Below are 25122 nucleotides of genomic sequence, written 5' to 3'. Positions count from 1 at the left end.
TGTTGTTCAGCCTCTCTTGAAAAAGAGTAATCTCGATGCAACATCTTTGAACAACTATAGGCCTATTTCTAAATTGCCGTTCATCTCAAAAAAATTGGAAAAGGTTATGGCAGAGCAGTTAAATGCTGTTCTGGATGCCCACAATATTTATGATAAATATCAATCTGGCTTTTGTAAAAAACATTCCACTGAAACTGCCCTACTTAGGGTCTCAAATTACATTTTGGTGGCTTCTGATGCAGGTGATTGTTCTGTGTTAGTTTTGTTAAATCTTAGTGCAGCATTCGACACGGTTGACCACTGCACTTTGATTAATAGATTGTACTCCCTAGTGGGCATTTCCAGGTCGGCTTTGGAATGGATCTCCTCCTGAATGATAGGAGTTTTTCAGTGTCTATAGGACCTTATATGTCAGATTATGTCCCTTTGTCCTGTGGTGTGCCTCAAGGGTCTGTGCTTGGTCCTCTGTTGTTTAATCTGTATATGCTTCCTCTTGGCAAGATTATTAACAGTTTTAAAATAATATCTTATCATTTCTATGCCGATGACATTCAGTTATATGTTTCTTTTAGTCCTGATAGTCTAGATAAACTGTCAGTTCTGCAGAACTGTCTAGTCGCCATTAACAAATGGATGGCAGACAATTTTCTTCAACTTAATAATGATAAAACTGAGATGATGATCTTTGCCTCTGATAATATTACTCCTAAGATTAAGCAGTTTATGGGGGGCTTAGTACTGTTTGACCGCAGTGACATAAGAAACCTGGGTGTCATCTTTGACAGAGCTATATGCTTTAACAGTCATGTAAAGTCTGTAGTTCGTTCATGTTTTTTCCATCTCAGAAACATTGCTCAGATTCGTTCTTTTGTCTCAAAAAAAGAAATGGAGATGCTTGTCCATGCCTTTATCTCACCACGATTGGATTATTGCAATGTTCTGTATACTTGTTTGAACAAATCATCTTTGGAGCGACTACAAGTTGTACAGAATGCAGCTGACTTTTGACGAGTTCCAGCAAGAGGTCCCACATCACCCCTGTTCTTAAGGACTTAAGAGTGCAGTTTAAAATTTTAGTAATTACTTATAGAGCCTTGCATGGTCAGGCACCTTCCTACAGTATATTCAGGATCTATTACATGTACATTCTCCTGGTCGGTCTTTAAGGTCCTCTGACCGGGACCTTCTAACTATCCCTAGAACACGTCTTAAGACAAAAGGTGACCGTGCTTTCTGTGCTGTGGCTCCAAGACTCTGGAACTCTCTCCCTCTAGGATTGAGATCAATGGGCTCTGTAGACTCTTTTAAAAGACACCTAAAGACGCACCTCTTTGGACAAGCTTTTAATTAACAGTACAGCTGGGCGGTTATTAAATGTTCAAGATATTTGGGCTCTAATTGGTTTCTGTTGTTATGTTTTTATTTTATATTTGATTGTATGTATGTTTGATTTGTAAGTAATATTTCCTACAATGGGAGTCAGTAGGGGGGCAAGATCTGTTTGGTTATAAGCATTCTTCCAAATATCTTTCTCTGTGTTCATCGGAACAAAGACATTTATACAGATTTGGAAGAACTCGAAGGTTAGTAAATGATGACAGAATTTTCATTTTTGGGTGAAGTGTCACTTTAAGTTGAAACCAAACGGCCAATCAGATGATCAGTGATTTTACCAAGGCTGCCTGCTGTAAGGGACTTCTTATTCCTTTTATCTTATTTATTTCTTTCCTGTTTCAGAAAACTGTCTGGAGGTGTGATTTATGTAGTCTTTTATTGAATTCCTCAATGCAGAGCTGCGTTCTGCAGAATTTCATTGGCTGCATTAAAGTGGGTCTCATCTGGTACGCTTTGATCTTTTAAAGACAATCGCACGCTGGAGAGATGCTGCACAGGATTGTGGGTTATGAAAGCACTTGGCATGTGTAATGCTCCGAAAAGGGAAAATGTGCGATTGGTTGAAAGGTTTGATTCGCTTTACTGGTCTCTGGAATTGCTTGTATTATAAAATGTAAAGTAATTAAATAATTGTATTAAAGATATAATTCTATAAAATATTTGCTTAAAGGGATAGTTCACCCAAAATTAAAATATCAGCGTTTATTCACCCTCGTGTCATTTTAAACCTGTATGATTGACCTTATTCTGTGGAGCACAAAAGAAGATATTTTGAGAAATTTGAGTTTTGTCTTTTGTGTCTGTATAATGGAAGTCAATGGGGGGCAATGTTGTTTGGTACCAATTTTTTGGTGTTCTGCAGTAAAAGGTCATACAGGCTTGAAATGGCATTAGGGTGAATAAATGATGAAAGGCTTTTTATATTTGGGTGAACTATCCCTTTAAATGGACTTAAAGTAACTGAACAGGTAAATTTTACTGTCACCTTTTTTCAGGAAAAGGTGGAAAAAGGATTGAGGGGGTTTGATGGAGGAGTAATCTCATTCTTGTAACCTGCAGTAAATTCAGGCTCTCTGATCCAAACATGTGTGACTCCGGCAACCCATTTAGTTTGGCTGAGGAGGCTGTTGCCTGACTGTCTGCGCTGGATAAACATCTCTCACTGAATCCCGAATGTTTGTGGTCACACAGTGCTTCTGATGCACATTCCAGTCACTAATGTTCTTGTTTGGACGTAAACTTTCATGACTAATATTTGTCTTCTTTGCTCTTCGGGGGAAACTTCTTTATGCCCCATCATTCTGCGGGTCCCTCTGGCATTTCCAGGCCTAAAGCTGTTGATCAACCTTCAAACAGTATTTACTGTAAAGGAAATAAATCTGACCCAGTGCATTTTATGTCATTGTTATGGAAGCAAAGAATTGCGACTTAGGCATTGTCACCAGGCAGTAAGATGTAATGCTTCTCTTAGTTTAAAGGGATAGTTCACCCACAAATGAAAATTCTGTCATTATTTACTCACCCTCTTGTCATTTATGACATTCTTTCTTCTGCAGAATACAAATCTATTTGTAAGAATATTGGTAACCAAACAATGACGATACCCATTGACTTCTATTGTATAGACACAGAACCAATGCAAGTCCATGGGTAACGCTGTGGTTACCAACGTTCTTCAAAATATCGTTTGTGTTTTGTTGAAGGCTTGAAATGACGAGGGTGAGTAAATGACAGAATTTTCATCTCTTTAATTCGTCTTTACCGTCCAGACTAGTTTATATGCGTGTTGTGCTGCCATGTGTGAGTTTGCTTTGAAGTGTAAGAAATAGTGGAGAGTTAAATTTATTTGGGATGTTTTTCGGTAACCGGCAAGAATGATGCAACAGCGCCCCTCTGTGTCCATGTAAAAAACAGCACTGACAGCTCCTGTCATTTCTAATATTTAGTGGTTGTTGCATCAGGAGCAGTTCGATATTTTGGTTAAAAAAATATTATTGGATTAGATTGCTCTTGTTTTATAGTTTAAAGGGATACTTCACCCAAAAATGAAAATTCTGTCATCATTTACTCACCTTCGAGTTGTTCAAAATCTGTATAAATTTCTTTGTTCTGATGAACACAGAGAAAGATATTTGGAAGAATGCTTGTAACCAAACAGATCTTGCCCCCCATTGACTCCCATAGTAGGAAAAATTACTTTATCTTTTTTTCTCTCTGTTGAACACAAAAGAAGATATTTTGAAGAATGTAGGACAGCAAAGAGTTCTGGGGCACTTTTGACTACCATTGTCATTTTTCCTACTATGGTAATCAATGGGGGGCAAAATCTGTCTGGTCATAAGCATTCTTCGAAATATCTTTCTCTGTGTTCAAAGAAATTCATACAAATTTGTAACAACTCGAAGGCGAGTAAATGATGACACAATTTTCATTTTTGGATGAAGTATCCCTTTAAAATGATATATTATCTTGTTTGTCTCCAAAGCGACTTACAGAGAATTTAAAGAACACTGTTTGTTTTGGATGTGGCTGTGTGGTGACCTTCATAGGTCTGTAGTGTGTCAATGTCACTTATGTTTCTCAAAATGAAGATTACTGTCAAACATATTTTTTCATGGCTGTGTGTGGTCCCTTGGATTTAACAGCTTTGTGTGACTGTTCATTTCAGTTTAGTTTTCAGTATATTTAGGTAATAAAGTGAGTAAATGTTTCATATTTCATGTGTGGATGTATACACGTGTCTCTAATATTTATGTAAAAAGACAGAGATGGTTAAGTGTTTGTCTGTATTATTCTCGGCCTCTAACTAAACGTCATAATTTATTTGTGTCACTCCCTACTAGCTTCTGAGCTCAACACATCCAAACAAAGCACACGTGTGTGTGTGTGTGTGTGTGTGTGTGTGTGTGTGTGTGTGTGTGTGTGTGTGTGTGTGTGTGTGTGTGTGTGTGCAAGCAATAGCAGTTTGCTGTCCCGTGCATGCATTTGTGTATTCTCAGTGGACACATGGTGGCTGTCAGGGTTAAAGAAACTCGCTGCAGGGCGTTGCGCGGTTCAGGCTGACCGCTGTTTTTATTGGACTGCTGTTTTATTTTTCCTCCATAAAACCTCCTGCTGTTTGGCTTCAGTTGTTCTTGGTCATGCAAACCATGAGTCCAGGACCTGAAAGAATACATGTTTTTAGCTCTTTCATCTTCCTAAAGCATTTAAAGTGCACTCGGATGTAAATATATATTTCCGGTTATAACTTGTTGTTTATTGTGAGTCTGTTTGACATTTGACTCGAGAGGGATGATCGCTCATCTTTCTTACCTGTGTTAAATCATTCCTTCATGCTTTTGTAATTCCAAGCCGTTCCTCCCTCTGCTTGGTGCTGAGTGACTTATTTTTCCTCTTTCACTTTTATTATTCCAACTGACTTTTACGTTTGCAGTCTGGGTCATGTTGTTCTCATAGATACGACACGTCACCTGATGGGTTTAGCACAGCCATTAGATCATAGAGTAAAGCAGTACTCACCTCCAAGGTTAAGAGTCGTAGGAACTTGGATAGATAAAGGCCCATGTGGCCTGGTTACGTGATGTTGTGGAGTTTGCAGTAGCTTGGGGTCTGCTGAGCTTCTGAAGTCAGTGGAAGGTGATGAGGAATATGAAGACGTTGTTTAAGGTCGATGTGAAAATGCCCAAGATCTTGCACTGATATTTGGTATTATGTTTTTTAATCTGTGCAGGTGAAGGTGAACAACTGGTGGGACAGCTGGTGCTCTGACAGGAAGTGGAAACCCAGGTATGTATCTCCTGATTCCATCAATGCACCTATGTCTGTCTTCATTTATCCTACCAAGCTGTCCTTGCCTTTATGACAGTTTACAGCAATGTGCTTTGCATAGTATCGTAATTTTTATGTGCACGAAATACCCGGTTGACATTTTGGAAGGCTAAGGTTTGCTGTATATAACACCACAATGTGTGGAAAACTGTATCCCACAATGCAATGCACTTGACTATTTCCAGTGTCATAAATCTATTAGAATTTTTTTCCTCTTGATTTATAATTTGGTTGGGTTGCTAAGAGTTGAGAAAGTAAGTTTTTATTTAGATGAATGCATGCCGCTTAGGCCTATGCAAGTAAACATGCCAAATGAGGTCATTTGACAACAACAATGCATTCTAAAAAAAACAGTGATCAATGTTTAGTACAGTAGTGTGGTACAGTAGTATTTCATGTTTCAAGTCTATTTTAATGCTGTAGTTCCATCAAGTGCCTTTAGAGGGCGCTGAACAGCTATACAATATATTCTGTTTGCCACTAAGCTACCAGCAGCAATTTTAATTGGTATTTGATTGTTGTTGTTGTTGTTACTACTATTATTATTGAGCCAATCATCTTCTCTTGTCTCTAAAGTAGAAATTGTTGACATTGTGCTGAAACGCATTTAAACGAGATTTAAAGAGTACAGGATACCAGATGTGTTCGGGGTCTAAAAACCTGTATGTATCTGTCACGATGATGATGGTTAAATGTTTCGTGTAGTTTACAGGTATTCTGTTTAAGAATCTGCAATGCTTTGCTTTGGCCACAAGATGGCGCGAGAGTTTTTCTTCGGTTTTTAGACGATGGCTGAGATTATGGACTTAATTTGTGAGATAAACAGTGAGCGGTCTTAAACTATTTGATTAGAGGAATTTATAATTACACTTAATATATGTAAAAGGCTTTATTTAAACTTAGTTATTTCTCATAACATCTGTTGGACATTTATTTTCAAGTTTCCCAAGTTTTTGTGATCCAGCATAATAAAAAAGAATTTAACAACATTTATTATTCATGGTTAATGGTAGGCTAATACGTTTTTTGCCATTTTTAGTTTCTCGTAATTTAAAAAAAAATAATGAACATGAATGAACTATGAACAACGGGATATTTATAAACGAACCGAAATTCGTATAATTAAGTGTTACTTAATTCATATTTTTTAAAGTTTGGCTGCTACGTCACATCTTGAAAAGGTTTATTATCAACTCTTTTTAAAAGTGTTGATAATAAAGAGATTAAAATGCATACTAAGAGCCGTTTTATCATACTACCAAGAATGAGTCTTGCCAAGGAAGTAAATTCAAACCCTTAAAAGACAGGCCTTGATTGGTTCAGAGCGGTGTGATGTCACCATGCCCGATGAGAGCTGACGTTCTTGCCTCAGGTAAACTAGCAGGGCGAAAACAGCACACATGAAAGAGAAAACAAAAAAACGGCACAAAAATCTCCAGCGGTTGCTATTTACTCCGTCTAACCTTGCGAGCTCTTTGTACAGCTTTTCCCATGATCCCTCACTCTGTCTCTCTCACTCTCACTAAGTACTAGAGAGAGAGAGGAGGGGCAGGAGACCATGCGTGTATCGGCGTGTGTGTGGTAGAGCTTAGAGAGGGAAGGGTCTAAAATCTCACACCTTCACTGTGAGCTTCAGAAACGGAGAACAGAACAGAGCAGGTAGTTTTCTCGCTGACTTAACCGTGAGGGTCATGGCCCTGCTTCTGGATGGCGCGCACTGCATGGGGGCCTATTACTGTCTCATCAGGACCAGATTCAAGCGGCGACGCAAGAAGCGCTCAGAGAGGAAAGGTCAGTTTTAAAAAGCCGGGGGAAAAGGGGGGATTGTTTTCGAAAAGCTCAGAACCACATAATTATTGCAAATTTGTAGAAGTGCTATTGGAAATACTCAATTACTTTCATCTCTTAGGGTTTTGAGTGCATGTGGCTTGTCAAGAGCTCTTTATAGTTGTCAGAGTCATCATTATTGCATCAGTGTTTCAGGGGTCACGGATGCACCTGTTGTTCAGGTGAACTGATGGAGTGATGTTTAGTGAATTGGGTCGGAGTTTATTGTGTTTGTGGATTGGGCAGCAAAAGTGTTTCTTACTACCATACATTACAGAATAAATGCGTGAGTTGCAAGGCGAGGTGTTTGGATTTGCTGTTTTTTTTTTGTTGAATTTAAATATATAATAGTTTGCAATCTAACTTATGGCTAACTCTTAGGAAAGTTTGTGAATTAGATAACATTGTTTACAGACTTAAACCCTAACAGTGATTGCAAAACTGTCTTTTTAATTTGATTGTGAAGGTACTTGAATGTTCTGAGAATGTTCATATTTCCTTGGGTAGGTTTAAAATCTTGTTAAAGTATAGGATAATTTTGTATTTCCAGCAGATTATGTGTCTAGAAATACAAGCAAATAAGGGAATCCACTTCTTTTTGAGTTGCTGGATAGTTTATTATCCACTTTTATTTAATTATGCTCATTTCAGCATCCCTGCCAAATGTTTTCTTTCACTGGAAAAATGTAAAAACGTTGTCCCACTTGGGTAAAGTTACTTGGTTTGAATGTTCGGTGGAAGCTATTTTCATACTTAAAGGGATGGTTTACCCAAAAATGAAAATTCTGTCCTTATTTACTCACCCTCTTGTTATTTCATTATGACTTTCTTCTTTCTCCTGAATGACACAAAAGAAGATATTCTGAAGAATGTTGGTAACTTGACCGAGATGGCAGCCCATTCACTTGCATTGGTTTCGTGTCCATAGAAAAGAAGTGAATGGGTGCCGGTACTGTCCGGTTACCAACATTCTTCAAAATATCTTCTTCTGTGTTCTGCGAAAGAGTGTCATACAGGTTTGAAATGACAAGAGGGTGTGTAAATGGGTGTGACAGAATTTTCATTTTTGTGTAAGCTAAAGCTATCACTTTAAACATTTTAATGGTTAGAGATTACTTTTGCTTTTACTGTGTGTAGCACCCCGAGATTGCACATTTCTCCAGAAAATATGAGTAAAATAGTCAACTACTCAAATAGAGCCTTTGTGTCAAGAGCTCACCTGTGATGATGATATTTAAGTAGGCAGGAACACAAATCCCTTCCTCCACAAGTCCAGCGTCAGCAGGGCACATTATTCCCCCCTAATAAACCCGATAAACCCGAGCAGGAGGTATGGCTGGATCCGCCGAGAAAAACGTTCAAAGGTATTATTCAAACATTCACCATTTGCCTTTACATCTGAAACCGTGCGGCTGAACCGAGACCCATCATCCAGGCAAATCCTCCGCTGCTGAAGTGGGCTTTCAGCACGCCTCATACCCCCTAATGCCGCCTGGCATCTTAAGGCGGCTTTGTCAAACCCGTGAGTTTGTCTCCTGCTATCATCTGCTCCTGGGTGCCAAAGGAAAGCAGAAAAATGGAGGCATTTTTAATGCGATTGTCATAAGTCACCTCGTGCTGTAATTCTTTCTCTCACAGACCTGATTGGACTGTATTGTTTTGCCGGCGATGGATTCTGACTTTTAGCTTACTGTCAGGTTTCTTTAGAACTTCAGGGGCTCTGTGTCATTAACGGTTCACAGACTTAGATGTAGGGTGGCCGACATGACAAATCACAGTATGAGTGATTATATACTACGATGAAGTCCTATCGTGTCACATCATTAAAGTATATGTTACATATTTAGTAATGCTTGCGTTTCGGTAATCTAGTGAGTTCAGTAATTCACTAATGCTAGACTTAAAAGAATAGTTCAACAAGAACAAAAAAATGCAGTCGCCGACATGCCATCCTAGATGTATATGACTTCTATTCTTCTGTTGAACAAAAACAAAGAATTTTAAAATATGAAAATGCTATCATTTTATCTTACATGAAATCTAATATTGAGATTGAAAGCACATCCCTCCATCATTCAAGTATTCCTTATTACTCCTGTGCAATGATTATATGGCTTCTCAAATTATACATTTGTAGGAAAAGTGATATTTTATACCATAACAAATGCATACAAATTGAAATATGGTGACGCATCACTGACTTCAAGTCTCATTGTTCTTGCGTGTCTCTTGACTTGTTGCCATATGATGTTTTATCACGAGTCACACAAGAATCAATGAGATTCAAAGTTATCGATGTGTCGCCATATTTAAGTCTCATTTGATTGATTTTTTTAATGCTCTTGCAGCAAGTTGCAGGGTATGGGCAGTACTTGAGACCAGTTTTTTGGCATGTACCTGCATGTAAGCACTAATTCTATTGCAATCCGTGATGGAGTTCACTGGAAACTTTACCTATCTAATAGCAGAACTCACCTATCCGTGCAACCCCTAGAGTCCTGACCGTCACAAACCTGACATTGTCTGTGTCCAAATTAGCATTAGTAACCCAAGCAGAGAATCCGTTCAGTTTGAATAATGTGTCTTATGCAGTCATGTCATATATAGCCTCTCTAATGGGTCTCTGATGACATGTGGAGGAGCTTTCTGCCCAGCCAGCACACTGAAGCAAATGAGGCTTTTCTGATGGACTGAACGGATCTCATGATGGTGTATCTGAGGAAGATCGCCCTTCCTCTCCTCATTGTCTTACGCTGTACTGTATGAACGCAGCAGTTAAACAGTGACAAAAGACATATCTCTTTAGACTTTCTAAGATACTATTTTTTTAAGGTTCTATCTCTTCAATACTATTTGTCAAGAATTTTTCTTAACATCTTAATATAGTTTTCTTAACGTTGTTTTTAGGTTATCATCATAGGCTAATATAATTTTGCTTGGCTAATAAACAAAAGTGGTCCACTAATTCCACTAATATCAGTTTCAAAATGTATAAACATCTTTCTTTCTTTCTTTCCCTTCCTTCCTTCCTTCCTTCTTTCCTCCTTCCTTCCTTCTTTCCTCCTTCCTTCTTTCCTCCTTCCTTCTTTCCTCCCTCCTTCCTTCCTTCTTTCCTCCCTCCCTCCCTCCCTCCTTCCTTTCTTTCTTTCTTTCTTTCTTTCTTTCTTTCTTTCTTTCTTTCTTTCTTTCTTTCTTTCTTTCTTCCTTCCTTCCTTCCTTCCTTCCTTCCTTCCTTCCTTTCTTTCTTTTTCTTCTTATTCCTAAAAAAAACTTGATCTTAGGAAAGAAATGAAGAAGAATCCTGCTGTCTTAAATATCATCTTAAAATTAAGACAGCCTCACAGTTCATAATTTTGATGTTTAGCTCCCTTACTTTATCTTTCATTATTAAAAACCTCCTTCTTTCCTTCTTCCTTCTTTCCTTCTTTCCTTCCTCCTTCCTTCCTTCTTTCCTCCTTCCTTCCTTCTTTCCTCCCTCCCTCTCTCCCTCCCTTCCTTCCTTCCTTCCTCCCTTCCTTCCTTCCTCCCTTCCTCCTCCCTTCCTCCTTCCTTCCTTCCCTCTTTCCTCCTTTCCTTCCTTAATGTGGTTTAATAGTAAATGTCTTTCTTTATTTTAGCAAATTGTAGCTTTTCTTTGACCTTTATCTTCTCTTTGTTCTGTTTTTTTTTCTTCATTCTTATGTTTCTTGTTTCCTTTGTTCTTCATTTAGTTTGTTTTGTTATCCCAGTGCTTTTGTTCTCTGTTTTCTTGTTCTGTTATTTGTATTTGTTTGCTCTTTTTTGTTTTCTGTTTATGTTCATCCGTTCGTTCGTATCCTCGTTCATCAGAGGGGCTGATGGGAAACATGTGGGTCTGCGTCGACACCACCAGCACGTGTGTCTGTAGACTGTTTCCTTTTCTCCCTCCGTTGGTTCAGTCGCTCAGCGCTCCTGCCCGTCCATCAACCGTTACCTTCAAACCTGTTAATACCACAGCCAGCCATCGGGTGTAAAATTCAGCGGCTAATCCAGTACACACATCCACACACATGCCGCCTTCTCCTGTGGATATTGGAGTAACTGACCTGGCCTTGAATTAGGGCTACAGCGATAGTCATCTGTTATGAGCAGCGAGAGCGCTGAGGCGAGGAGAATAGGCAGAGAGAGAGTCAGAAAGAAGATGATACATCGTGCTGAGACCAGCAAACTTTCCCGGCTGGCCAGTGTAGCTTGGGAAAGCTGGGGATTAAACAGAAACAGAACTATTCTTGCACAGCAGGTTGTAAACCCTCCAGGGTTTAATCCGTGTTCATAACCGAGATTTTGAAGCAATTTGTCATGCTTCAGGGTGCTAGGTCAATTCTCACAACATAATGCAGGGGTCATCAAGTTCAATTACTGACTAGTCATTTATTCAAGTTTTTTGTGGTTGTGCTTTAATAAGCATAGATTTGAGCAAAATACACCACCATTCAAAAGTTTGGGGTCACTTGAGTGAAATGTTTCTCATGACCATATAAATCTTTTAATCTGAAGGTATATGCTTAAATGCATGTTTTGTAGACAAAAATATAATTGTTCAAACATAATCGTTTCTTGCATTACGAAACTAAAATTGCAGAGAAAATGCCAGAATAGTTCTGTAAATTCAAGACGGAACGTATTATATACTACACCGAAGATGACAAAATACAAGTTAAAATGTATTTACTCATTTATTTATTTATATTAATTTTCATAGTTTTGATATATTTACTATTATTTTAAATAAATAAAAAAGATCCCGGTTTCACAGACAAGGCTTAAGACTAGTCCCAGACTAAAATAAATTTTGAGCTGTCCTAACTGAAAATAACTTGCCCAGACATATCTTAAAATATATCAGTGCCATTGTTTTGTCTCAAGATGCACATCAGTAATGGTTTCTTGTAAGGCATTTTAATAAAAGCGACTTGAGTAGCCTAAATTAACTAAGGCATAGTCCTGACTTAGGCTAAGCCTTATCTATGAAACCGGGCCTTAATTGTTTAAGTCTTAAGTAAGGGATAATTGACAGCTAGAGATTGTATAAATGGATTTTCAATCAGAATCAAGTATTCAGACTACGTATTAGCCTAATATTCATGCTAAAATCTTTTTACATTCATATGGTGTCATAGGTCAAAATTAAGAGCCTTTCAGAGTCCATGTCCAAATGTTCCAATAGAATAAATTATATTGATGAAAAGTTCTCAACAGTCTGAACTATTTTCTGAACTTCCAAACTTTCTCGCTAGCAGGTCTGCATCGCAAGTTAACAGCAATTAGTGGCGAGCGATCTGCTCATTAGCAGAGCATCTCTCTCTCTCTCTCTCTCTCTCTCTCTCTCTCTCTCTCTCTCTCTCTCTCTCTCTCTCTCTCTCTCTCTCTCTGCTTCTCTCTCTCTCTCTCTCTCTCTCTCTCTCTCTCTCTCTCTCTCTCTCTCGCTTTCTCTCTCGCTTTCTCTCTCGCTTTCTCTCTCTCTCGCGCTTGTATGAAATACTCTTGTTATACTCTGTATAATTACATGTACGAACCTCTGTGTGGTTTATGTCTTTGCTGTGGTCTCTCTGTGGTACACGTCTGGCAGCTGCAGGCCTCTATAGAACAGCGGTCTCATTTATCAAGCAGCAGATATTAGGAATCACTTTATCAAAGTGTCTCGTCGCTGGCTATTTTGCAGGGACTCCTAATGTGCCCACGGTCTAAAAACCCTGTAATTTACTGCGAGGAAAAAATGAATGTTGGCAGACTAATTCAAATCTGTTATTGGTCATTAAAGCGCTGAAATTCAATAATAGAGCTAGATGTTGTCAGTGCCGCACGGTTGCCATGGTGCCAGCCGAATGGGGGTTTGGCTGTTCGCAGGGTGCTCAGAGGTGGCTGCGCACCTCTTCCCAGCATGCCCGCCCCATCAGTTCTTATCAGGCAGAGCGACAGCCCGCCCCGTCCGCCGGGACCCTCTCCATTAGGTGCTCGGCCGTTCGGCGTCCACCGTACGTGTAGCACATTAAGTTTGCTGTATGGGTACTGAGACCAGAATTCACATTTGTGGGAAGACTTGGACACCTTGTGCCATATGAGAACACACACTAAAACAGAAGCCATTATTTTACAACATACATCATTTAAAAGTTTTACAAAAAAGTGTCCGTGTCACTGAGCAGTTTCAAGCGTCATTTTTTGCTTATTTGCTGATTACAGTGTAATAAGTGTCTCATAATTTTCATGATTGTAGACATATTTATACCCAAGTTACCATTACCTTTATAAATATTATATATATATTTGTATTTATCTTTTCCACATTTTCCACATAACAAAAGTGAGCTAGACAGAGGGAAGAAAATATAGATCTGAAAGATCTGGGGCTGTAATGGAGGTGAATGCTTCTCCATTTCGGGAAGGGCCCTCATTTCTTCACTGACTGTGGATCTATCCATCTGTGTTAGGCCACACAGGGGCTGCCGTGATGGTTTGGGCTGTGTGCTGAACTTTTGCACATTTCACATATCTCTCCATTAACACCGATGTCCACTCTCTCTCATTCTCTTTGTCTTCGACTCGCGTTCGATTATGTTTTTGTAGGGCTGTCAATCGATTAAAAAAATTAATCTGATTAATCACACTGTTTTCTGTGATTAATCACGATTAATCGCACATAACATTCATTTTTTTAAATAAGTAAATTCTAATAATTTCACATTTAATCTCCAAATTAATGTAGAAACAACAGATTTCTTTAACAGCGTCGTTTTATGAATGAAAGCCAACATTTTGATATTAGGACTGCAACTGATGTCTCCATTAAATTGATTATTTTTTCTTTATTTTAACATTAATTATAGCCGTTCAACATTGAGGTGCAGTATAATTGAGGGTTATCATGTCTAACAGGTAGGAAATATACAGAAATTGAATTAAGTCCTGAAACACTTTAAAGCCTTTAATGCTAAATTCTAAATTAAATACAGAAGTAAAGCTACAAAACACATTGATTTCCTCTTTTCTTTTGTTCTTTGATTAACATTAGTGACAGGAGTCACAGCAGCAGGTTTAACAATGCTGCCCCTTTAAGAGGCGTCTCTACGCAGATCTGACGCCCTTTCCCATTTTCACAACTCTTTGCATTCATTTAGGATTTTATTTAACACGCTGAAACCTGTGCTTACGAAAATGCTAGACAAAACAGGCTTTGCCCTACTTCATGTATATCAAAAAGGACAAGGCCGTCCAAAATCAAGGCTGCTGGTTACATTCAAAACCAAGGCCGTTGGAGTTGATGAGGGTGAACACTTAAGTCACTTCTGCTTTCTTAGAAATATTTTTCCGCTTTTTAATGATTTGAATAGAGATCCACAGCTATTTATCACGTGTTAAGTTAAAACGGTTCAAAGTGTAAAAACACATCAGTTGCATTCTGTTTCGTCCCGTTGCGCTGCGAATCACTGGTTTGAATCCAATAATGCATGCGATTTGAACAACCCTTTAATTGAATTAAAACAAGCTGAGTTTATATATTGAGCTGTGGTTATTACATTTTTTACATAATCAGTGCTGGTTCTCTGCTGCGTAATGATATTTGGGCCAGCTTTTTATTACTTTTCTGTTTTCCTCATTCATTTTGCTATAATCCTTTAAATACCATAACATTGAGCAGAAATACCTCAGCGTATTTGTCTCTCTGGAAAGCAGCGTCTTTCAAAGAAACCCTTCAAATCATGTGGTTGAGAAACATTCAGTAACATTAATTGCATTTTATTGCATCACATTTAAAAGGATTTACTCAGATTTCTTTTGTCATTTTTTTCTTGTATTCAAGTTTCAGACGTTCTGACTTAGGCGCAACAATGTGGCTCTTGTGATTTGCAACCTAGTAAACTGTTTCAGCGGGCAGATTTCGAACTTTCCTGCACGAGTCTAAAAGCAAAAGTCTCCTTGTAAGTTTAGCTAATATAGTGCATAAATCCATTGCTCAGCACAGACTAAAGCAACATTCAGCAGCATTGGGCTGTATTTTTTCATTCTTGATGGAGGTCAGATTTGAAGGGGGATCAGAGGAATGAAAGAATCTAGAGGCATCTGTTAAATCTTGAGAGTTGGGCTGTGAGGAGAGAGGTGGGCTGTCAGCTGTGTGGCGGTCACTCGACCTTGGAATGATAGACTCTCGGAGGGCAGCCATTTATTCCCCTTCCTGCGATGCCCGGGCTTTCATAGCCACACATGAAGTTGATTTATACCTGACAGCACATGCAAGATGGGCGGTGGAGATGTATTAGTTGTAGGGCTTGGCTGCATGGAATATTTTTAAGAATACAGTTTGTCGTGGTTTTGTTCATCTATGTAGAAATGTAAAAATGTGGGCTGTGTCTTAAATTTGGTTTTTAATGTGTGTTGGTAGGCGCAACAGGAATTGTTTTTACGTTTACGGTTGCCTAGCAACAGTGCAGCTTGGTGAATTGATGCAGAATAGCAGTATCTGCTATTTTATGATGCTGTTTTAAAGTCCCCGTGAACCGGAAGTTGTCTTCGTTTTTACTTCCGTATGTTGATGCATTTCCGAGTGCAATGGAATTTCTAATGAGAAAAATAGTGGGCGTGGCTTTCATCGTTCTCTTTGTTTTGTTCTGCATTTTGAAATGGAACTGGCAGCAGACTGACAGTTAAAGGGGAGGAGTTAATGGATGCTCCGCCCAAGCCGTCTTACACACTTCATTTAAGATGGATAGTCATTACAGGGAGGAAGTGCATTTTCAGATTTTAACTAAAGATCGAGGGCACACAAATTTTAAAAAGAGAATAACCCACATTGATAATCTATTTACAAAAAACGCTGCAATATTTCATGAAAAAATAAGAATTGTCATTTTTAATTTCACTGGGACTTTAAGTAAAATCAAATTCTTTTTAAGTTTTCTGAATTTACTATTTATAGGTACGTGTTTAAGTAAAATGGTCATTTTGTTCATGCAAGTAGTGATAACATTTCTCCCCACTTTCAAATTAAAATGTTTTTTTTATTTGCATTTATTGGAAGACTATTGGAAATGGGACAAACTGGTGAAAATAACAAAAAAGACGCAAGGTTTGCAGATCTTGAACACTGCAAACAAAAAAAGTTAAAATTCCTGTTTTAATAACACAATACTTATGTTTTTATATTTATTTTAGGAACAGTTCAAAAGTGAATGTTTGATTGTGTAAGCCTGATTTTTTTCACAACTTTCATGCAGTCTTTCAAATTTCTGTTTCGTGACTTTGTTACTCCAATATTTGTTTGTACGAGACGTTTTTCTGTTCATCTGTGTGTGAAGTTTCTTGCTGTTTGCTTGTGTCTGCATGTTGGGTCTGCAGGTGTTGAAGGTGATCCGCCACACCTCCCTCTTTTCACATCTCCGCTCACCTCTCTCTTCTCCGTGAAAAGCAATCTCACGTAAAACCATCAAATAAAAAATTCATCCCCGCCCTGCCATTCTTTCAACTCCGCCGCCATGTGATGAACAGTCAGCTGTCAAATATTAAATCCACTAACACAATAAAAGAATCTCAGCCTTCAGCTCTGGCTCCAGGAAATCAGCTTCTCAGAACCAGAATCAGAAATCCACTGCTTGGAAAATCTTCACACTGACTGAACTCTAAATACTTCAACAGCAGAACTCCAAAGCGGAAGAATTTTAATTAAAACCCTTTGCATCTAAAGAGAGAGGCTGTGTCTGAAGCCTGGGGCGGCTGCCTGGTCAGTCGATGAATAAACAAACAGTGTTTATTATGTGAAGGTTTTCTTCTAAGAGAACTAGCTTCAGACTGACTTCCAAGGAAACCATAATGCCAAATCTAATGATGTAGAACAGAGGTATTTCATTAAAGTTTCAGGAAGTCCAGCCTTAAAATTGTCTTCCTCGCAAGGGTACAAACGGCATCATTTACACTGCGTATTCAATTTCATACAACATATTGTTCATGTTTAGGACACGGGTAGCGTTCCTTGTATCTGCATCTGATGTTCTAGGTCTCAAAGAGGATCCTGAAAACTTATGTGTATTATAACAAATCTCCCATGCTAATTTGTAGGCAAATCTAATGTGCATTACCTTCGCGCTCGATATAAAGAAATTTACTTCTCTCCTCAGAGGTTTGTGTGAGGTTTACAGAACCTGAGATGTGATTTTTGTGTATAGGTTTTGTGACCGCGTCTCTGTCCGTGGTGCTGAAATCTCTGGTCTGGGTGTAGGTCTGCGTTCCATCACCTGCTGACATGTGTTGGGCTTTAGGCCACCCTGCCCCGCAGCACTCTATTAGAGCGCAGTAATTGGCGTTCAGGCAGGCGGAGAGAGGAAGCTCATATCAGCAGTGCTATTATTAAATTTATTTGGAGAGCTGAATTCATTTGTCCTGAGGGCTGCTGTTTGGCTCGAGCTGACAGAGGACCGTGCACTTTCAAAAAGGTGGAATATGTAATAATAATAAAGCCACCCATTTGTAGGCATTAAAGGCATAATTCACTCAAAAATAAAAATGGTCATCACTTATTTACCTTAATGTTGTTCAAAATCTGTATGTGACTCTTTGTGCTGTGGAACACTAAAGATATTTTGAGAAACGTGTCAGTGGTTTTGTGTCCATACAATGGAAGTCAATGGGGTCCAGTGTTGTTTTGGCTACCGACATTCTTCAAAATATCTTATTTTGTGTTGTGTAGACGTAAATAATGTAAATAATGAAAGAATGTTCATTTTTGGGCGAACTATTCCTTTAAAGTGCACTTAACTTTGCAGTACTTTGGAGTTTATAAGCTCCCTTAGTAGTTTGTAATGAGGCACGTTTTTCATATTGGCTTTGGAGAAGCTTTATTTGTCCGTTTGATATTTTTGATATATATTATAGACTTTCCTGTGGCTCAGTGGTTAGAGCATGGCGGTAGCAACGCCAAGGTCATGGGTTCGATATAGGGGAATGCACATACTCGGATGCAATGTATAGTATAATGCAATGTAAATCGCTTTGGATTAAAGCGTCTGCCAAATGCATAAAAAATAGCTGAGCTTGTGTGACACTCAAAGCGCTTTGCACACAAAACAAGTGCCTAATGTTTCAGCATAAAATATATAAAGATGTACATTTTCTGTTGTTTGTATAAGTCTGATTCTTATAAAAAAAGTTTAAAATACAGTTGTAAAACAACGTAGTGCTCTATGCCTTCCAGAACAGATCCACAAGGTTTTTTTAAGCACTTTACTCTTGAATGACATGTACTCCTAAATTAGTCACAACTTGAGTTTATGTGGAGTGGAAATGCTTGTGGTTTTCTGTGAATGTGGGACCATCGCTCTCTATTTTCTTCTCTTTTTGTTCACCCAAACAGCGTGACACATGACAGCTGTAGTTAAAGGCATGTAAGAATGTTCTCAGGTGTAAGGACCAGAGCGCTGGGGGCGTGTCATCCTTCACCCGTCCATCAATACCAGTCACAGACCATTCTGGCAAAATTACACAGTGTGCTTCCAGCTCGTGGTGAATGGCCCTACCTGCAGAAATCTCACTCCTCTCTCCAGCTAGCTCTTCTGTAGATGTGATGTTGACACCGTATGAATGTCTGTGTCCTGCTCAAAAATTCAGACCCCTGTCAACTCGTGCAGACAAGTCTTCATTTGAATAAGAGATGGCTGATGCCATTATAATCTTATTTCAGAACGACTGGCCCTTTTTAGTTTGATTTTCTCATCAGACTTAAGAAATGTGCTTTTATTCTGAAACACATCAGTCCGCTCTCTCTGCTAAACCAAATTACAGGATGAGAATTGAGAGAGAGGTTTGCTAAAGGTCAAATCTCTGAGGAAATGATCTCTTATTTATGATGGCTTAAACTAGATCATCCTCTACTGCATGTCATTTTTATGCAAAAAAATCCACAAGACGTTTAGATGGTGGAAGAAAAAACCTTGAAAGTCACAATGAGTGTACCTACAATTCACACCTGTGTAAGATTAAATGTCCGATTTCATTTTGGCACAGATTTCAACAGGTTACACACAGCCACAGAAAAAACTAAGAGACCATTTCAAAATTATTTTCAGTTTTTCTGAATTTACGATTTGTAGGTATGTGTTTAGATAAAATGAACATTTTTGTTTCATTCTGTGAACTAACAATATTTTTTCCAAATTTCAAATAAAATATTGTTTCTATTTGCATTCATTTGCAGAAAATGAAAGTCGGAGAAACAGGTCAAAATAACAGAAAAGATGCTCTGTGTTTTTTTCAGGTCTCAAATACTGCAAAGAAAACAAGTTCATATTCACTTTTAAAGTCACAGTGAAATAAAAAAATTACAATTCTTATTTTTTCAAAAATATGGCGTTTATTATAAATAGCTTATCAATGTGGGTCATTATCTTTTTAAAATTCATATGCCCTCATAATCTTCATTATCTTTTAAATCTGACAATGCACTTTTTTATACAGTTCATCAAATTGCAGTGAAAAAACAAGCCAGGCCCACTATTTTTTTGTCATTCGAAATTCCGTTTCACTCGGAAATGTGTCAGAATTAGGAAGTAAAAACGATCGCAACTTCTGGTTCATGGTGACTTTAAGCAATGCAACAGTAATATTTTTACATGTATTTAGGTAAAGTTCAAAAATTATTTTTTATGCGATAACCTTGATTTGTATCACAGTTTTCATGTGTCTTGTCATGCTGTCAGTCTTTCACATTGCTGTTGGATGACTTTGTCGCTCCTGACACTGCACTGGAATGGCCACAGTACATCTAGAATGCTGATTAAATTAACATTTGGAATGGTCTCCTAATTTTTTCCGCGGCTGTAAAACACATATGAGCAGCAGAATTAAAAAATGGTTTTAAGATGCATCATGTAATTGTTGAACACCGTTTTATTTTTTAATTTTTGTTCAAGAATATATTTTATAAAATTCTTTGCATACTACAATGCCATCTATTTTTCTTTCTAACAATTATTTTAGTAGTGTTCACCTTAGGGTTCACCTTAAAAAGCTAATAGCTCTCAATCATCCTTTTCTGGCTCATATCCATAAATTAAAAAATGACCCACAACTGTTTAATAAATCTCCAGCCTGTTTTACAGCAGAAACGCTGTCAGTGTGAAAACTGCATGGCTGCTGACATCAAGATGCTCTGTGTCTCTTCCATACAGCTACACCGAACAAATGATCTACAGATCAAAAAGTGCTATGTCTCTCAAATAGCTATTTTTCCACAGTCCGGCACTTTTCACCAGCCAGATCAGCTTGTTTGCTAGTTTTTCAATTTCATATTGTAGTTTCATGTTGTATTGCACTTTCTCTGGGTTTTTTTTTTTTTTTTGCAGAAAATGTCGCTTTTGCAGTGTCTTGTTATTAATAAAAACCGGCTAGCTGTCTAACCCACATGCAAAAAGAGCTGGTGGTGGGTCTGTATTTGAGCAGTATGTTTGACCAGTAAAATTAATGAACTGGTGTGCGTCCAGCTGCTGGTTAAACTGTGTCTGGATGGTGCGCAGTCAGACGCATGGATCTGACACAGCTGTGCAAACAGAGAGTTCAGTAACCAGGAAAAAAACAGGTCAAATGTAAAACAAATGCCAGACTCTAATGTCCAGAGACAAGTTTAGCAAACACCACATGGACAGAATATCTGTCACAGTGTGATTGGCACTTCCAATTTTTTGGAAGGCCCTGTGTCCAGTATTTTTAGACAGTCCAAGGCGATGTTTGTGGGCTTTGCCATCTGAGTCTGAGATAATGACAATCATAACCCGAAGAATCCGACATCCTCCACTCACCTGTGCTTCATACGCAGACTACAAATACCACGGTCGCGGCCTATCTGCCTTGTCTTTCCCACCCTTTGTAGATTGAAGCTGATCTCAGTGCTGTTTATGGATTAATGCGGGAAATGAGAACAGCAGATGAAGCGAAATCAAAAACGACAGACACAAAGCGAGTCTCCGACCTGCTCATTACAGCGCACACCATTAGCGGTCCAGCGTGAGGAGAAGAAAGCGGGGTGGGGGGAATTAAGGGTCCGTTTGACGCCCGGTGAAGTTTTGGCTCCGCTCAGACAAATGCTCCCTCCAAAACACCACTCCCCTGACTCTTTTCAATTTTCTTATGGAATATTAATCTTTAATAGGGTAATAATTGTGGTAGCATATTTGATGTCACCCACCATTAGACCAGATTAATTAGGCCATTTAGTTTAGCTTAAGAGAGTGTCGCCTGTGAAGAATGAGATGGAGAAAAAGCACAGAGCTATGATCGACTGCCTGAGGTTTAGTATCGAGGGGTGGAAATGTTGGTTTTTGTGACAAGTTCACCATTTATCCATTTATTTTGCCTAGATTTATGAATGTATTATTTTTAAATGCATTTAAAACGCAATCAGTTTTTTTGCGTTAATATCAAATCATAATTTCGAAAAAAAAATGTAAGCCATAATTTAGTTAATTTTTGAAAGTGTGTTTTGGTAAACAACTATTAGCCCAAAAGTATTAATATGTAACTGTAACAAAGTTCAATGTAGGGAAGGAAGGAGGCGGGAACCGGCGAACATTTAACAAACTTTAATGAAAAATAAACAAACAATAATCCAAGAACAAAAGACCGGCAGCCACCTCGCGGTCGACTGCCGGCCACACAAACATAAACAAACTTAACAGTTTCCGGGCCCGGGTCCTCTCTCTCGATGGTCCGGTCGCTCGTCCTCTTATGCTCCCGAGCTCCCCCGTGAGGCATGCGGGGACCGGCGGTCGCACAGCTGACACTCGTTGCCACTTACGCCGCCGGCCCCGCCTTACTCGCCCCACGGCTCTCGCCCCGCCTTCCTCGCTACAGTAACATATTTTGTCCACCAAATATATGCTGTGTAACCATTAGAATTTTTATTTTTTGTTTATTATTTTGTTTATTTGTTTTTGTTAAAGGGGCCATAACTCAGACAGTTTCTGAATATCTCATGAAAATCTTGAGTACTTACAGAATAGTATCGCACACTTCCAATATCTGTTGAATCTTTAGTTTGATCACATTTATAAAAGACAGATACAGCTGAACGATTATTTCCGAAAACATACAACTCGTGTGCGGGGGATGGGGGGGGCGGAACTAAAGCACGTGCGCACCCATTGCCAACAAAACACAGACATACTGTATGACTCAGTTTCACTTACTGCGTGCGGTTCATGTCCGGCATCTTTAAGCACTGGCACCGCTCCATCTATCAGTTTCAAACGATCTCCAAATCCAGCGTTATATCCACCGTTTATATAACATCAATCACTAAAATGCCGTGAACAAACAAACACACCTCAACTTCTCTCACTATCGCAAGAGTAGCGAGCTGCAGCTTCAGGCCCGCAGCGCAGCCAATCTTGACACGGCACAGCCAATCTTGATGGTCAGCGGGTCTTCCTATCGTTGGTCGGTTGACGCGTGGACGGGCTATTTCTTTCGCCTTGCCGTGCGTGGTTGTGCTTTTCCTGGAGAATTGCCCAATAAGGGACTAAGAAACGTTGTTACGAAACAGATTTTCATGTTCGAAAAAAACTTTCCGAAACCCATACGAACGCTGGGGGAGTGTATCGAGCACAGAAATACTTCGTCATACGTCCAACTCGTTTTTGTCAAGTTGACCATGTCAAGCATGAGAAGACAGCACGTTTAACATTGTAAAGAAGTCAGAATGCATGAAACACCGTTGCACTTCCCCTTTAATTAATTGATTAGGATGTGTATAGTCATGCATATTCAACACACAGTATACCAGTATTGACATTAACGTGACATTAAAAACATGACTCTCGATATAGTGTCCATTTTAATCATGATAATATCTTAAATAATTTACATTCAGTTTTGCCGTAAGAACCACAATGATAACAAAATCTCTTTCTTTCTCTCCCTACACTCATACTTTCAATATGATTAATTGGCCACAAAAAAGAACTCAAAAAATAAACCAAGTTAAAGAATTATTTATTTAATAGATGTTCAATAATACGGTTTTAGTAAATTATGTTGGCCAAGATAATCACAGTGAACATCTAATATTGTGACGGCCCTAATAATTAAGATGTAAGAAAACTGGTTTTCACTGGTATAGGATTTGCAAATCTCTTTAAAACAGGTCTGTTAAACCTCAACAGATGCACCGGTCCTGTGTCCGTGGGTCTCAGATGGCATTGTTTTACTCTTGTGCATTACCATAATGATAAACCTCATTCATTCATTCTCTCAGTGCAGTTTAATGCAGATGGACTGAATCGGCCTCGGGCAGTGTGACCCAGCTCATGTCTCCAGTGCAGGACTGAATTAGACGGATTGTCTTTGATTTCCCCTTGGTCAGTGCTGTGCATTATTTGACCTATTTGGAATGAACTGACGTCCCTAGCTGTCCTTGGTCATGGTGGGTTTGTCATTCAGAGGTGGTTGGACCTCTCCGAGCTCCACTGGTGCTGCTAAGAGCAAACTCGTGTGTTTCTAAGGTTTCCAACCTTAAACCAAACCAAAGCTTTAGAGATTCTGCATAACACATTGAACCCTATCTCTTAAAGTGATAGTTCACCCAAAATTGAAAATTATTTCATTATTTATTTACTCTAATGTCTTTACAAAACCTGTATGGTTTTCTTTCTTCTGCAGAACACAAGAGATATTTTGAAGAATGTTGGTGACCAAACAAAATTCATTTCCTTAGTATAGAAACAAAACCACTGAGCCATTTCTCCAAATATCATCTTTTGTGTTCCACAGAAGAAAGAGTGATATACTGGTTTTGAAGGACATTGGGGTGAATAACTGAAAGATTTTTATTTTAGAAGAAATCACAGATTTTCTATATGCTCATACAAGTGTCTGTTTGACAACTATGCTGTTGCATTCTTTCTTTTCTTTTGGAAAACCTCTCGGTCCTTCATGTTGAAGTCAACGCATATCATCCCTGTTTCTATATGAGCTATTTTAACGCAGTGTTGAATTAACCTTTTGTGTTTGTGTCGCTTTTTTCTCCTCACCGAAAGCGGCATCTGTGTCGAGAGGGACTAAAGGCCCGTTGATGTCAATAACTGTATTTTTCCTCCGAGGCAGCTGAAGATGAGGTCTAATCGAATGGATATTAAAGTCACAATAGACTGCGCCCGCTATTACGACCTGTCAAGCTCGGCTCTTTCTCTCAAAGATTAGTTTCTCCTGCTGAATATTTATACACTTACTGTAGGCTTAACCTCGCAGTCAGTGCCGTTTGATTCCCGCGTCTAACCTCTCATCCGCTCTCTTCTGTCCTCTGGATTAATTAATTCAGCTTGGTTTTTACTGATACTTCATTTTGCTTCTTGCTGATGCGGGCATCTGTGTTGTTATGTAAGTTTTAAGTACAGTACACTGAATGCTGCTGATTTAAGGGTAGCATGTGTAATATTTTCAGGAAATTCACAAATAACATCAAAAACAGGACTCTATCTACTTTATCACCATGGCATCATAAAATCAGAGTTTAATATTCCTGTTTAAGACTAATTAATGTTTAATTAATTTTAGTCATAGGTTAATGACTAAAAAACAACTAGTAGGATTTACTTAATTATTTGTGTTAATTTGCTTAATTTTTAAGTGAAAACAAATTAACACAAAAAATTCACTAAATTCTACTAATTTTTTAAAGTGCATGGTAATAAAATAAATGTAATTTATAGCATTATTTATTTATTTTATAATAATATTATTTTGAATTATTTTCGCTTTGGAGTTAATTTACTATCATGATTTTGTGTAGGCCTACTTAGGCTACAATATTGCCAAAGCATTAAACATTAAACAAACAGTAACGTGGAATTAAAATAAGGTGCTAAGAGGATACAATACAAAATAAAATATAAAAAATAAAGTATGGAAATAAAAAAAATGGAAAAAATTATTTAATGTAAATGTAAAGACTCCAGACCACGTTGTGTGGGACTAGATACATGCCAAATTAATTCTTCCATTAGCAAACACCAGAAATGATGATCTCTCTCTCTCTCTCTCTCTCTCTCTCTCTCTCTCTCTCTCTCTCTCTCTCTC

The 25122-nt window shown here is 38.4% G+C and overlaps 1 protein-coding gene across 18 annotated transcripts in view; it reads left to right on the top strand.

Annotated features, from left to right (window-relative positions):
• Nucleotides 1–25122, top strand: part of adarb1b (adenosine deaminase RNA specific B1b) — a 199845-nt gene that overhangs the window by 155186 nt on the left and 19537 nt on the right. For all 18 annotated transcript variants that reach the window (XM_057335688.1, XM_057335684.1, XM_057335677.1 and 15 more), the window contains one exon: nt 5126–5181. The gene's annotated coding sequence lies outside the window, so the exon portion shown is untranslated. The remainder of the gene's footprint in view (nt 1–5125; nt 5182–25122) is intronic.

Source organism: Triplophysa rosa, linkage group LG6, assembly GCF_024868665.1.
Source record: "Triplophysa rosa linkage group LG6, Trosa_1v2, whole genome shotgun sequence".
NCBI lineage: Eukaryota > Metazoa > Chordata > Actinopteri > Cypriniformes > Nemacheilidae > Triplophysa > Triplophysa rosa.
The sequence above is the reverse complement of the archived record's forward strand: the minus strand, read 5'-3'. Positions and strand labels throughout refer to the sequence as shown.